Source organism: Hemitrygon akajei, chromosome 10 (assembly GCF_048418815.1).
Source record: "Hemitrygon akajei chromosome 10, sHemAka1.3, whole genome shotgun sequence".
NCBI classification, from domain to species: Eukaryota; Metazoa; Chordata; class Chondrichthyes; order Myliobatiformes; family Dasyatidae; genus Hemitrygon; species Hemitrygon akajei.
In genome coordinates this window covers 162,736,316-162,752,125 of record NC_133133.1, presented here as the reverse complement: position 1 = coordinate 162,752,125, position 15,810 = coordinate 162,736,316, and the positions used below count along the sequence as shown (strand labels likewise).

General features: G+C 41.7%; 1 protein-coding gene across 1 annotated transcript in view; it reads left to right on the top strand.

Annotated features, from left to right (window-relative positions):
• LOC140734896 (uncharacterized) overlaps positions 1–15,584 on the top strand; it is a 114,021-nt gene extending 98,437 nt beyond the window's left edge. The window contains exon 10 of the transcript XR_012100636.1: positions 15,320–15,584. The gene's annotated coding sequence lies outside the window, so the exon portion shown is untranslated. The remainder of the gene's footprint in view (positions 1–15,319) is intronic.
• Positions 15,585–15,810: the final 226 nt, after the last annotated feature.

Sequence of the window (15,810 nt, the reverse complement as noted above, 5' to 3'; positions counted from 1 at the left end):
AATGATAGTCAGTATTTTGGGTTGAGATCCTATATCTCCAGCTTTAATACAGGGTTTTGACCTGAGAGTTGACCTCCACAGAAGCTGCTTAACCCACTGAGTTCATGCAGCACATTTTTATTGCTGCAGATAACACCATCTGCAGTCTTTTGTGTCTCCACCTCCTTGTTATCTTGATATGTCACTTGCCCTCAGAAAATATTCTGTCTGTTTCATGTACAGAGCAGTAACATTTTGAGATCAGTATTTTAAAACACGGCACCTGGCAACCACAAATGTTTAGTATGTTATATTTGTTGACATTTAATATAAAATAGCCATCATTGATTTTATTAAGGGGCTGTTGATATCTACTTTCTATAAATCATTCTTGTTCTGAATGGGGGAGCTTTAGAAATGCTAGCGACTGGAAATAGAACACTTACTTGTTTAGGTCCTTCAGTAGTTTCCATAGCACTTTACAACGAAAGGTAGCAGATTCAACCCAGCACATCACAGGTAAAACCCTTCCAACCATTGAGCACATCTACCTGAACCGCTGTCGTAGGAAAGCAGCATCCATCGGTAGAGGTCCTCACCACCCAGGCCGTGCTCTCTTCTTGCTGTTGCCATCAGGTAGAAGGTACAAGTGCCTCAGGACTCTCACCACCAGGTTCAACGACTACTATCCCCCAACCATCATGATCATGAACAGAAGAGGATAACTACACTCAATTATTGAGATGTTCCCTCTTTAAGGACTCTTTATCTTGTTATTTCATGCTCTTGTTATTTATTGCTATTTATTTATATTTGCATTTGCACAGTTTGTTGTCCTCTATGCTCTAGCACTTTCATTGATCTTGTTTACAGTTACTGTCTATAGATTTTCTGAGTATCCCCGCAGCCAAAAATTTTTCAAGGTTGCATGTGGTGGCATGTAGCGTTTGTACGTACTCTGATAATAAAATTTACTTTGAACTTCGAACAACATAAAAGGGAGGCCATTTAAACCCACTTCAGCCATGCTAGACAACATGGCAATCCCACATATTCTGCAAATCTATTTTCCCCACGTTCTCATTTGTTTCCTCAGATTCCACCATTCACCTACAAACGAGGGACAATTTACAGAGATCAATTAACTAAACAATTAACTCTGCGCTAATAGCATTTTTCGTTCCTCCACTGTTTTATAAATACGTTTCATTGCCTGTAGGTTAGTTTCCAGTGTTTCATATGATGCAGTTTGAAATTTCATTTTTCTTACATTTCAAATTTTGTAACAGTTTGAAATCAGCAGTAAAAATCACAGTTCCATCATAGACAGAAATCTGAAAGCCACCAGGCAAGTTTGTAGAGTGGGAAATAATACTCCCAATTATTTTAGTGAAGAGAGGATCTTGGAGTACAAATATATTTTTTGATGAAGTGCAATCAGACTTTTCCAATTTATTAACAAAACAATTTCAATGAACAGCATAAAGAGGTTATTTCCAAATCATTCTTGAATAAGCATATCTTTTATATGAAATGTTCAAATAATCAGGTGCGTCTATATTATTTGTCCTTCAGTGTGATTGCCTTTATTAGATGAGGAAGAGCATGGCCAGGCCATCACTGTATCTATTGTAACTGCTCAGATCTATTATTGCAGCCTTATCAGTGTGAAGGCTGATAATAGCCTTGATGGAGTTATTTGTCATGAGCAGAATGCAAAAGTTTCCAAGACCTCTGATTTGTTATTGCTAAGTCTCTTGGGCTGCTTTAGAATTATATCCTGTAAATGTTATATTTAGGTATTATTTGGAATTTCAGTTCTTGCAATTAGTGAAGTTTGTCAACTAGAAAATTAGTCTAATAAATTTGAAACTAGCACAGTGAAGAAAAATGTTAAACAAGAAAATGTTAAACGTACTCATATTAAATACACCCTAATAACATAGCAAAGAGAAATGGAATATCACCTTGGCAACAATATCATGAGTCTCTCAAGGCACTTCCCTTGCGCTGGGGCTATATGGCGTTGAGGCGCGTCCCCTGGGTGGTGGATGGGGGATCCCTCGTGCGAGGGGTGCACCGGATAATATGGAAGAAGATGCCGTGAACCAACATAGCCTAGGAGAAGGAACTCCGATTCCAAACCCGGGTAGATAGGACTCGTTAGCCTTGGATGGCAGCCTATCTAGGAGAGGGTAAACTCTGATTTCAAACCCGGGCAGGTGGAGCTCGTTAGCATGGAAATGCCATCGCCTAGGGGAAGGTGACCCCGACAGAAAACCCCTGGTCCTCCAGGTTGGGGGTTGTGCAATGGGCTAACAACCTGTTCACGTAAAACAAGCAATTGTTACAGAAACCGTCAACAGATTGTCAACCACTAACCCAGATCTCGGGAAAAGCAGGGCCTCATTCAGGAGGCTGACGACGCGCTGCAACCAAACCCGTCAGGAAGCTGCAGGGCTGACAACCCTCCTTCACCCGAGGAAAACCGTAATGGAGGTTCCAAAGCTGCTCTCACAGGAGAAATCTATCCTAATCAGAACATGGAATGTGAGATCGCTTTGGGAGACAGGTAGGTGCGCACAGGCAGTGAAGAAAATGAACCGATACCACCTCACACTCCTGGGCATGTGCGAAGCAAGGTGGAATACTTTTGGTGAGACCAAACTGCAGATGGGAGAAACTCTGCTCTATTCCGGCAAAGAAAAAGAGGAAGACCCGCATGAGGCTGGTGTGGCCCTGATGTTGTCCAAAGAAGCAGCCAGAAGTTTGATAGAATGGGAACCAGTGTCCGACCGTATCATCACAGCCAGGTTCGAGTTCAGATTCCAGAAGATATCCATTATCCTGTGCTACGCCCCAACTAACAACGCAGAGGAAGAAGAAAAAGATCTCTTCTACACCCAACTTCAAGCAGTAGTTGGAAAGGTACCCAAGCAAGATATGTTGATCGTCATGGGAGATCTGAATGCCAAAGTAGGCAGCGATAACACTGGCAGGGAGAGAGAGATGGGCCAGAATGGTTTGGGGAATATGAATGAAAATGGAGAACTCCTTACCGACTTCTGTGCCTTCAACGAACTGACCATTGGAGGTACCCTCTTTCCTCACCGACGCTGCCACAAGATAACCTGGATCTCGCCTGACCATCAAACAGAGAACCAGATTGATCACGTCATAGTCCGCCAGCGCTGGAGAAGTTTATTGCAAGATGTGAGAGCCAAAAGAGGAGCAGATATTGGATCTGACCACCATTTGGTTGTTGCAAAGCTGAAGATGAAGCTGTCAGCCAAGAAGAAGCAACAGAACACACGAATAAAGTTTGATGTTAGCAAACTACAGACGGAACAGAACAAGAAAGATGTCCACATCGCCTTGCAAAACCGCCTTGGGGCTCTTCAAATAGAGGAACAAGATGAGAGAACAGCGGAACACACCTGGATTACCTTCAAGCAGGCCACTGTAGGAGCCTGCGAAGAAGTACTGGGAAGACCACCAGTCAACAGTAAACCTTGGATCAGGGATGAGACATGGCAGAAGGTGGAGGAGAGGAAAAAGATCAAACAGGAGTTGAATAGGCCAGAAGCCGGCAACAGAAACAAATCACCGCCAACAGGTACAGCGTGATGGCCAAGGAGGTGAAGAAACAGCTCAGAAAGGACAAGAGGTCATACTTCAATGAAATAGCAGAGCAAGCAGAAACAGCGGCCAGTAAAGGGGACCTCAAGGCACTCTACATGACAACTAAACTTTTGAGAGGGAAGAAAAGCAATTTCAACAGACCTGTTAGAGACAAGTCAGGCCATCTGCTCACTTCAGTTGAAGATCAGCTGGAGAGATGGAAGGAACACTTCCAGGAAGTATTGAATAGACCACCACCACAGAACCCACCTGACCTGGAGCCTGGAGACCCACTCAACATCAATATAGGTGAAATCACCAAGCAAGAAATTCGAAAAGCCCTGAAAAGCCTGAAGAACGGCAAGGCTGCTGGAGAAGCCAACATTCCTGCAGAAGCATTAAAAGAGGGTGGAGAGGTTATGGTGGACCATTTGCATATACTGCTGAATTTGATATGGAGAACAGGAGAGATCCCATCAGATTGGAAGAAGGGCCTCCTTGTGAAGCTGCCAAAATCTGGAGATCTTTCACTGTGTGGCAAGTGGAGGGGGATCACCTTGTTGTCCATTCCTAGCAAAGTTCTCACCAGGGTCATCTTGGAACGGATGAAAGACGCCATTGACCAGAGACTTAGAGATGAACAGGCGGGGTTCAGGAAAGAGAGATCATGCATTGACCAGATAGCTACACTTAGAGTCATTGTGGAGCAGACAATAGAATGGCAAACTCCACTATATGTGTGTTTTATTGATTTTGAGAAGGCATTTGACAGCCTGGACAGAAAGTCAATGTGGAGCATCTTACGACACTATGGTGTACTGGAAGAGATGGTGAATATCATCAAGTAGCTTTATGATGGCTTCTCATGCAGGGTCATCCACGATGGGAGACTGTCCGAAGAGTTCCTGGTCACTACTGGAGTCAGACAGGGATGCCTGCTGTCGCCTCTACTTTTTCTTGTGGTACTCGACTGGGCTACAAGAACAGCCTATGCTGTCTCAGAGAGAGGCATCTAGTGGATGTTAACAGGGAAATTGGAAGACCTGGCATTTGCAGATGATCTCGCTCTTCTCTCACACCGGCTTCAAGATATGCAGAAGAAAGTAAATTCCTTGGGAGAGACCTCACAGCGAGTTGGCTTTAACATCAGTTAGGAGAAGACCAAAGTTCTACGTATTAATAACAAACAAGAGGAGCCATTATGGATTGAAGGACAAATAGTTGAAGATGTAGACAAATTCACCTACCTCGGAAGCAAAATCAGTAAATCAGAAGGTACAGATGAGGACATCAGAGCAAGGATCGGAAAAGCCCAACATGCCTTCACAACCCTGCGACCTGTTTGGAGATCTACGGCCATCTCTGTCAAAACTAAGCTCCGTATATTCAGCTCCAATGTGAAAGCCATCCTGCTATATGGATCCGAAACATGGAGAATCACTAACATCAGCTGCAACAAGATCCAGACCTTTCTCAACAAATGTCTCCGGCAAATCCTCCGCCTCAAGTGGTACGACAGAGTGTCAAACCTAGACCTATGGAAGAGAGCAAACCAAGAGCCCATTGTATTCCAGATAAGGAGGAGGAAGTGGAGATGGGTCGGCCACACCTTGAGGAAGAGCCAGTCGAATGTCACTCGACAATCACTCGAATGGAATCCACAAGGGAAGAGAAGAAGAGGTCGCCCAAAGCAAACCTGGAGGCGTAGGCTTTTGGATGAACTGAAAGCCACCGGCCAAACTTGGGAGACTGCAAAAACATCTGCTAGAGATCACAGAAAGTGGAGGACTTTTGTTGAGGCCCTATGCTCCATAAGGAGCGAAAAGGATTAAAGGTCTCAAGGCACCTCAGGTGCGTTTGAAATGGGTAAATTTTCCACAGTGAAGAACTGATCATTTTATATTGTTAGAGGTACAATAATATAATTGTTCCACTGAAGATTACTCAGGTCAAGGCTTAGACAGTCTGTGATGATGGTTAACAGTAGATTCTAAAGGAATCTTCCATTCTAATTTTTGTATTCTTGTAATTATATGCTTCGTATGTCACATGTGAAATAATTTTCACAAAACAATATTGGGCTGATAATAACAAATCACCGGATTATTTCACAATTGTGAGAGGTCCATAATTCATGAAACTTGCAGACATGGGCATTGGGTGGTGGCGGGGGGGGGGGGTGGAAGGAGAAAGAAGTTTATTTTCCATTGTAGAAATCAACTTTGTGATTAGTGTCAATACCTGTTTAGTTTAATACATTGTTCAAAGTCAATTTTATTATCAAATACATATATGTCACCATATGCAACCCTGAGACTCATTTTCCTGTGGGCATTCTCAGCAAATCTATACAATAGTATAACAGGATCAATGAAAGATCAGCGGAGTGCAGAAGACAGCAAACTGTGCAAATGCAAATTTAAATAGATAGCAATAAACAACGAGAACATGAAATAATGAGATAAAGAGTCCTTAAAGTGAGGTCATTGGTTGTGGGAACATCTCAATGGATGGGAAAGTGAGTGTAGTTATCCCCTTTTGTTTAAGAGCCCAATGGTTGAGGCATAGTAACTGTTCTTGAACCTGAGGCTCTTGTACCTTCAACCTGATGATAGTGGCAAGAAAATTACTAACTTCAGATTATAGATGCACCAGACATTCCAAGCAATAATCATTGCCTCTCTCAATGGGATATTACACAATGACTAACTCCCTGCTGACTATTTCTACCAACTAGTTTTAGTATTTTAATTACTTTGCTGCTGATGTTTGTTTCATAATAGAATATAGTTTCATAATAGCTACTTTAATTGATAACATGCTATTAGAAATACTAAACTGTAGTTAACACAAGCAAAATAACAGTAAAACTTGATTATAAACTAATTGACAAGATCAGTCAAGCCAAAGTATATTATTTTGCTGCTCATTTGCATGAAGTTTTTTAAAATCACTTAGCTCATTGCAAAGTCTTTTGGGTTACCTAACTAGAGTATGACTGAGTTTAACGTTACTGTAGGGCAATATATTGAGTGGAAACATGTATAATTCACTACCACCAACATTGAGTTTGGGTAATCTTTACGAGACTGGCCTGATGTGATGATGTAATTATGTGAAGTTTTTTTTAACCGTGCTTTACGTTCTGTGTTTGGAGTACAATAAATGAGTTGTTACGGTTTCCATTAAACGTAAACATCTCTGCTGTTTTATTTTCGAAAACCTACATTACGAATACTTACCTACTGTGAAGAGATTGCTTCATTAAGTAAATGTTTGAGAATCAGCTCCTCATTTAACTTCTAAAATCCTTGTAACTATGAAACCACACAGTCCCGCTCAAAAGCACTTCTTCAGTGATTCAATGGTTCTATTTGATATCAGGGAACATATACAGCATGCAGACTTAAATTATTGCTTTTCGTAGATATTCATGATAACAGAAGAGTACCCTAAATAATTAATGACAGTAAAGTGTTAGAACCCCAAAGCCTCCTCTCCCCCTCCCATGCACAAGCAGCAGCACTCTTCCCCCTCCCCCCACTTACTTCAGCAGGAAGCATCAGCACCCACCACTCACCAGAAGCCCCCAAAGAGAGATCGTGTTCACCCGATAGTTCGACATGCCACAGGCTCTCTCTCCCTCCCTAATAACGGGACAGAACGGTGTCACCTTTCCCACAGTGGAAGGGAAGACCATCGAAACAAATTACGATGTTACTGTCTCCTGCGTCGCTTTTATTCCGAGTTCACCGACTCGAGAATCAGCAGCTAACTCTCCCCCCACCATCAAAGGGAAGGGCGCGAGAGAGAAAGAGTGATTGCCTGGTTACAAAGGCCTCCAAAAGCTGATCCACTGTATGCAGTGTTCCGTTTCTTCCTCGCTGCCTCAGTCAGCGACTCCGGTATGGAATCGGCCTGTGCACTGCGCTGCAGAGCCTCGTCCCGAAGATGCAGATCTTCGGGATAAAATAAAATGGCTGCTCAGTGAGCCCTGGCAGTGGGAACCATTGTTGTAAAGAACCGCAGTATGAGTACAGCTGTAGATCACTGGCACCAACAGAGTCCCAGCCACCTGGAAAAGGAAAGGAGAGACATTAAAAAGAAGAAATTAGGCTGTTTTTGTAGATCAGCTTGAAGAAGCCTCCCTTTGGCAACATTCTCTGCACCATTCTTCTTCTCCTAACTAGGACTGAGGATGACTCGCTTTCACTGTAGTTCTGAGGAGTGGAAGATAATGGCACATGAACTGTTATAAGGTGGATTGTATCAGAAAGCCATTGCCTGCACTGCCTTTCAGTGTCCTATCAAATAGAGGCAAAAACACATTCCAAATGTTTATTTTGTCAGATTTTTATTTCAAAGTTCCTAATTCACTATTATTTTCTTCTGAAGATAAAGGAAAGATTTATCCTTTGTGGCCTTGTCAGGAAGATGGAATTGGTGCAGAGCAAAATTCTCGAATTTGATGTTTAATTGTTATCAACTGTAACATGAAAAACATTTCTAATTATCATCACGGTTTCTGACCTTCCCTCTTGGGGATTTAAGATAATGAATCAAAATGGCAACGTGTCAAAATTTATTAGCTGAACTTGGAACAAAAATAAATTGAAATTTAATCCTAGGCAATCACAAATGACATTCTTGACAATTCCCTTTAAATTTTCAGAATTGCTATTGCTGCATAAAAATTGCACTGTTATGATTTCTGTGATTAAATGAGGTGATAATACAACTAACTTACGTAATTAAAAAAATACTCATGTCAAATCCAATATGTCTTCTTGTGCCTTATTAAATGCCTATAGGTTTGAGAGGGATCCTTAAATTTATATCATTTGATGTTATTATCTGGTGCCTTTCACAGCTTAAGGACAGCTCAAACAACCTTGCAATGAGAGAGTTTTGAGGTGTAATCACATGTAAATAAGATAAACATGTCATTTGTATCTAGTAGGTTCTCACAAGCAGACAAATGGTAAATTAATTTGATGTTGCTTTAGGGAGAATGTTGGCCAAAATGCTTAAAGTCTAGATTATGAGTGGAGTATTTTTTTTACTCCTTTTCAAAATGAGAGCATTGCTGGAAAAAGCTGCGTTTAATGCCTATACCCAATTACTTTGAGAATGTGATTTAATCCTGAACTGCACAAGCCCCTCCAGTGAAGATACTCCTGACGAACTGTTGGGAAGGAAGTTTGAAGGTTCAGATCTAGTTACGATATAGGAATGGAAGTATTTTTTCCCAAGTTAGAATGATGTATGACTTTGAGGTGTTGATGTGTTGAGGTGTTCAATGTGCTTGAAACCAGGTCTTTAGTGGTGGAAGTTTCATGCTTGGCAGATCTTGTCAAAGTAGCTCAGCCAAGTAACTGAGGTGAATGTGGCAGAGGACATAAATGTCCAGGGTAGAAAGCAATACCAATGAAATGGAGCATTTTTCTAGAATGGTGCCTTCAGTATTGATGATAAAGCAACAGCAAACAAGTAGAGGGTATTCTGCTTTGAAAGGGGGAATATAACTGCAGCTGTGAAGATCCCTGCTGCACCTGATGACCCTGAGATCTTTGTTTCAGAGGCTGATGTTAGGCTGTCTTTAAAGAGAGTGAACCCTCGCAAGGCGGAAAGTCCAGATGGAGTACCTGGTAAGGCTCTGAGAACTTGTGCCAACCAACTGGTGGGGGTATTCAAGGACATTTTCAACCTCTCACTGCTATGGACAGAAGTTCCTACTTGCTTCAAAAAGGCAACAATTATACCAGTGCCTAAGAAGAATAATGTGGGCTGCCTTAATGACAGTCGCCTGGTAGCGCTCACATCTACAGTGATGAAATGTTCTGAGAGGCTGATTATGATTAGACTGAACTCCTGCCTCAGCAAGGGCCTGGACCCATTGCAATTTGCCTATCGTCACAATAGGTCAATGGCAGACTCAATCTCAATGGCTCTCCACACAGCTTTAGACCACCTGGACAACACAAACACTTACATCAGGATGTTGTTCATCAACTATAGCTCAGCATTTAATACTATTATTCCTACAATCCTGATTGAGAAGTTGCAAAGTCTGGGCCTCTGTATCTCCCTCTACAATTGGATCCTCGACTTCCTAACTGGAAGACTGCAGTCTGTGCATATTGGTGGTAACATATCCTCCTTGCTGATGATCAACACTGGTGCGCCTCAGGGGTGTGTGCTCAGCCCATTGTTCTAATCTCTCTACACCCATGACTTTGTGGCTGGGCATAGCTCAAATACCATCTATAAATTTGCTGATGATACAACATTGTTGGTAGAATCTCAGGTGGTGACGAGAGGGCGTACAGGAGCAAGATAGGCCAACTAGTGGAGTGGTGTCGCAGCAACAACCTGGCACTCAACATCAGTAAGATGAAAGAGCTGATTGTGGACTTCAGGAAGGGTAAGACAAAGGAACACATACCAATCCTCATAGAGCGATCAGAAGTGGAGAGAGTGAGCAGCTTCAAGATCTCTGAGGATCTAACCTGGTCCCAACATATCAATGCAATTATAAAGAAGGCAAGACAGCGACTATACTCCACTGGGAGTTTGAAGAGATTTGGTATGTCAACAAATACACAAATATTGATCAGGAAAAGAAGCCCACTTCATAAACACCTCGAGGAACTAAGATCAAATGTAACATGTTTACCACATATCAACATAGAACAAGAAGCTAACCCATGCTGTTCATTAGACAACTTAACTGAGCTATCGGTGAAGTCATAGCCATCTATTCCGTTTTCTGATTTAGAACTTCTGCCAACGTAGTTACAAAATGTCCAGAAATGCACTTTAAACCCTTGTCTGCTCCTTATTCTCACTGGTCTTTTCCGCACCCTCACCGTCAGATACATTGATATGATCAAAGTCCTCTTCGGTGACTTAAATCATTGCATTAATCAAGTGCCATCATTCTATTTTTGTATCTTTATTGGACACTGCAGAGATTTTGATGAATATAGCTGTAACTAGATGTTGCTGGAATCTTCAGGTTATCATAAAAATGACTATCTTCTTTGTTGGAGTTTTCTATTTTTTTTTAATATATAAGAACCTGAAACACAATCCAAAGGAAATTTAAAAATGACACAAAGCACCTGAGGAACTTCCAAAGAACCATGGCCAATGATGTTCTCTTGAACATTTGTTGTACAGAAAATGGAGCAGCCAATTTGGCCACTGCAATTTCCCATTTATAGCAAAGTGGTAGTGGCCAGATTACCTGTTCTTAAATGGTAATGATTTGGGGATAAATATTGACTAGAGAGAAGTGATGGTTTGCTCCTGAACTGAAGGAAGACTGATATGTTAGCCAGAATTTTTGTTAATGCTGCATGGTGGGGTCTTAACTAGAGTTGAAATGGGAAGGGAACCAGAGTGCCGGAACAGTTAGTGGAGAGGCTGTGGAGGCAGATGCTGGTAAGACCTCAGACAGAGTTAGGAATCAGAAGGATGAGCATGACGTGACTAGTGTCCTGAGCTGCATATATTTCAATGTAACGAGTATCATAGGAAGGATGGATAATAGTGCTGGAGATGAGGTAGCTGATTTATTAAAACAGAGGCAGTGTAGCGAGAAGGGGCTGTTGACGGGGCAAAATTGCAGTCAACAGGATGAGTTGCAACATCAAAGGTGGACAAAATCGAAAAAGATGAATACAGGGCAAAAGCTGTTATATTTGAATGCGTGTTACTACAGAATAAGTTAAGTGAACTTATAGCACAGTTACAGACTGACAGGTACGATGTTGTAGATATCACTGAATCATGACTAGAGGAAGATTTTAGCTGGGATCTTAATGTCCAAGGATACACATTGTATGGAAAAGTCAGCCAGGATGGCAGAAGATGCTCTGTTGGTAAAAAATGAGATCAGATAATTAGAAAGAAGTGACACAGGGTCGGAAGGTGTTGAATCATTGTGGACAGAGCTGAGGAACTACAAGGGTAAAAAGACCCTGATGAGAGTTGTATACGGACTCCCAAACAGCAGTGTCCACAAATTGCAATGGGAGATAGGAAATTCATGCCAAAAAGGCAATACTACAATAGTCATTTCAATGTGCAGGTAGATTGGGAAAATAAAGTTGGTACTAGATTCCCAAGAAGGAGATTTTCTTGAGTGCCAGTGAGATGGCTTTGCAGAGTAGCTCATGGCTGAGCCCACTTAAGGGATCAGCTATTCTTGATTGGGTGTGCAATGAACCAGAATTGATTGGAGAGATAATGTAAAAGAACCCTTAGGGACAATTGAACATAATATGATATAATTCACCCTAAAATTTGAGAAGGAGAAGCTAAGGTCTGATTATCAGTATTACAGTGAAGTACAGTGAAGTAAATTGTCTGCAGTGACATCAGTGCTGGACTCCGGAGTGAAGGTTCCCGAGTTCGAACCCAGTCGGGCCGCTCCCGGGCATGCTTTCCATCCGTGCCGGGTTGAGCGTCGTGCTTGTAACTCGGCCTTGTTAAAAAAACAACTGCGCTGTGAGGAGGACGTGGGGGACCACTCTCAGAACCTTTCCTCCAAGACAGCCACTTGAAAAAAAAAAGTAAGTGGTCGCCGAGGCTCTGGCAGAGTATGGCACACACAAAAAAAGGCATGAGAGTTGGCCAGAATTGATGGAAAAGAACACCGGCAAGGATGATGGCAGAGAAGCAACGGCTGGATTTTCTGAAGATAATTCGAAAGCCTCAGGATATATATATCCCAATGAGGAAGAAGTATTCTAAAGGCTAGATGACACAACTGTGGCTAAGAAGAGAAGACAAAGCCAACATAAAAGCCAAAGAAAGGGCATATAATACTGCAAACATTAATGGGAAATTAAAAGATTGGGAAGGTTTTATATACCAACAGAAGGCAACTGAAAAAACATTAAGAAAGTAAAGATTGAATACAAAAGTAAGCTGGTCAATACTATTAAAAAGAATACCAAATGTTTCTTCAGGTAATTTAAGTATAAAAGAGAGGCGAGAGTGGATATTGGACTGCTAAAAAAGCACTGCTGGAGAGGTAGCAATGAGGGACAAAGAAATGGTGGACAAACTGTTTAGTATTTTGCATCAGTTTTTACTGTGGAAAACACTAACAGTATGATGGAAGCTCCAGGTGTCAGGGGTCATGAAGTATGTGAAGTTACCATTACTAGAGCGAAGGTTCTTTGGAAACTGAAAGATCTGAAGGCAGGTAAGTCAATTGGTCCAGATGGTGTACACCCCGGGGTTCTGAAAGAGGTGGCTGAAGAGATAGTGGAGGCATTACCAATGACCTTTCAAGAATAAGTAGATTCTGGAATGGTTCCAGGAAACTGGAAAATTGAAAATGTCACCCCTGTATTCAAGAAGGGAGAGAGGCAGAATAAAGGAAACTATAGGCCAATTAATCTGACCTCAGTGGTTGGGAAGATGTTGAAATCGATTATTCAGGATGAGGACTCAGGGTACTTGGAGGCACATAATAAAATAGGCCGTAGTCAGTATAGTTTTCTCAAGAGAACAAATCTGTTGGAATTCTGTGAGGAAATAACAAGCAGGATAGACAAAGGAGAATCAGTTGATGTTGCATACTTGAATTTTCTGAAGGCCTTTGACCAAGTACCACACATGAAGCTGCTTAACAAGCTACAAGCCCATGGTATTATAGGAAAGTTTCTAGCAAGAATAAAGCGGTGGCTGTTCGGCAGGAGGCAAAGAGTGCGAATAAAGGGAGCCTTTTCTGGTTGGCTGTCAATATCTAGTTGTGTTCCCCAGGCATTTGTGTTGGGACCAATTTTTTTACAATATATGTTAATGATTTGGATAATGGAATTGATAGCTTTGATGCAAAGTTTGCCGATGATGGCCACTGTGACCATGGCTGCTGCACTTGCCCTGCCTTCCTTTAATTATCTTAATCTAATCAATCCCAAACACAGATTAGTCGCTGGTCAAAGCTTTATTATGCTGTAGCAACCTGCTGCTCTCTTTTCTACTCGGGTAGTGGACCGGAGTGAAATCCTCTCCTCTCAAAACTTTCGACGTCCAGATTTATCTCTTGTCAAACCTTTTTTTTTAAGGAAAAAAAAGTAAACAAATTGAGCTAATATTAGGATGACTGACTGACACAGACCAGCAAATCAAATTACCTAAAATTGTAGAATTTAATATTGAGTCCAGAAGACTACAAGGTGACAGTCAGCGAATGAATTGCTGCTCCTCAACCTTCCGTTGGGCCTCGCTGAAGCTGCCTGGGAGGCTATATAAATTGGATTGTGAATGGGTGGTGAATTAAAACATCAGGCAACAGGAAGCTCGGGGTTTCCCCTACAGACAGAACGCAGGCAATCTCTCAATCTGTGACTGGTTTCAGAATCCGAATCTGAATCAGGTTTATTCTCATGGGCATATGTCCTGAAATGTGTTGTTTTGTGGCCCCAGTATTTGCATGCAATATATAATAATAAAAAATTGTAAATTTACAATAAGAAATATATATATATTAAGCAAGTAGTGCAAAAAGTTAGCAAAAATATTAGCGAGCTAGCATACATGTGTTCATTGTCTGTTCAGAAATCTGATGCTGACGCAGAAGAAGTTGTTTCTAAAAAAATTGAGTGTGTATCTTCAGGCTCCTGTACCTCCTCCTTGATGGTAGCACAGCATGTCCTGAATGACAGGGGGGGGGGGGGGGTCCTTAATGACGGATGGCGCCTTTTTGTAGCATCACCTTTTGGAGATGTCCTCGATGCTGGGGAGGGTGGTGCCCATGATGGAGCTAGCTGAGTTTGAAAACCTGTGCAACTTTTCCCGTTCCTGTGCAGTGGCCTCTCCATACCAGATGGTGTTGCAGCCTGTTAGAATGCTCTCCACAGTACATCCGTAAAAATTTGTGAGTCTTTGATGACATATCAAATCTCCTCAAACTCCTAATGAAATATAGCCACTGTTGTGCCTTCTTTGTAATTGCATCAATCTGTCAGGCCCAGGATAGATCTTCAGAGATGCTGAGTAATAAATACTATTTGCTGTGTTTTAAACAAAGTTAGTGTATTACAATGTGCAATCTGCTGGACAAATTCAATGGCTCAAGCAACATCTGTGGGAGTTGGAGGGGAGAGAAGGGGGTTGGAGGAGAGAGAAGGGGAGAGGAGGGGAGGGAAGGGGGAGCCAAAAGGTCTCTTGTGTCTCCAATATTAGTCATGTATGTTCTTTCCTATACAACTAAATTCTGATTGAAATATTTATTTAAATCTCGGTAACAAAATGTAATTGGTTTAAAATGGACCAGTTTTCTATTTTATGTTACAGCAGGTTTAAACATTAATGATTGTGTCAAGAACATATTAGACATAAATGCTGAATCTCAACGATAGCTTCTGGTATTAAAAACACAAAATGCTGGCAGAACTCAGCAGGCCAGACAGCATTTATGGGAGGAGGTAGTGACAATGTTTCGGCCCGAAAAGTCGTCACTACCTCCTCCCATAAATGCTGTCTGGCCTGCTGAGTTCTGCCAGCATTTTGTGTTTTTATTTATTTCCAGCATCTGTAGATTCACTCGTGTTAGCTTCTGGCATTATTCTGTTTCCCTTACTTCAGGATAAGTTGTCAATTTAATGTTACGATATGATGAAAAATGAATACTTTCATATCGTGTGGTTATTTTGTAATTGATATCACTGAATGACATTTGAAAGTTTTTATTTTACAGTATTTATCTAGAGCAAGAAGCTGCAGAAAGTTGTGAACTCAGTCAGCTCCATCATAGACACCAGCCTCTGTAGCATCCAGGACTTCCTCAAGGAGCGATGCCTCAAAAAGGTGGCATCCATCATTAAGGACCCCCATCACCCAGGACATGCCCTGTTCTCATTGCTATCATCAGGAAGGAGTTACAGGAGCCTGATGGCACACAATCAAGAAAAGCTTCTTCCCCTCTGCCATCCAATTTCAGAATGTACATTGAACCCTTGAACACTGCCTCACTACTTTTTTGCACTACTTATTTAAGTAATATATAGTTAATTTAATTCACAGTTTTTTCTATGATTATGTATTGCACTGTACTGCTGCTGCAAAGACAACGAATTTCACAACATATGATGGTGATATTAAACCTGATTCTGATTCTAACAGGCCCTTCCAGCCCAATGAGTCTGCGCTTGCCATTTGCACACACTGGTGCTGGTACAGTGTTACACT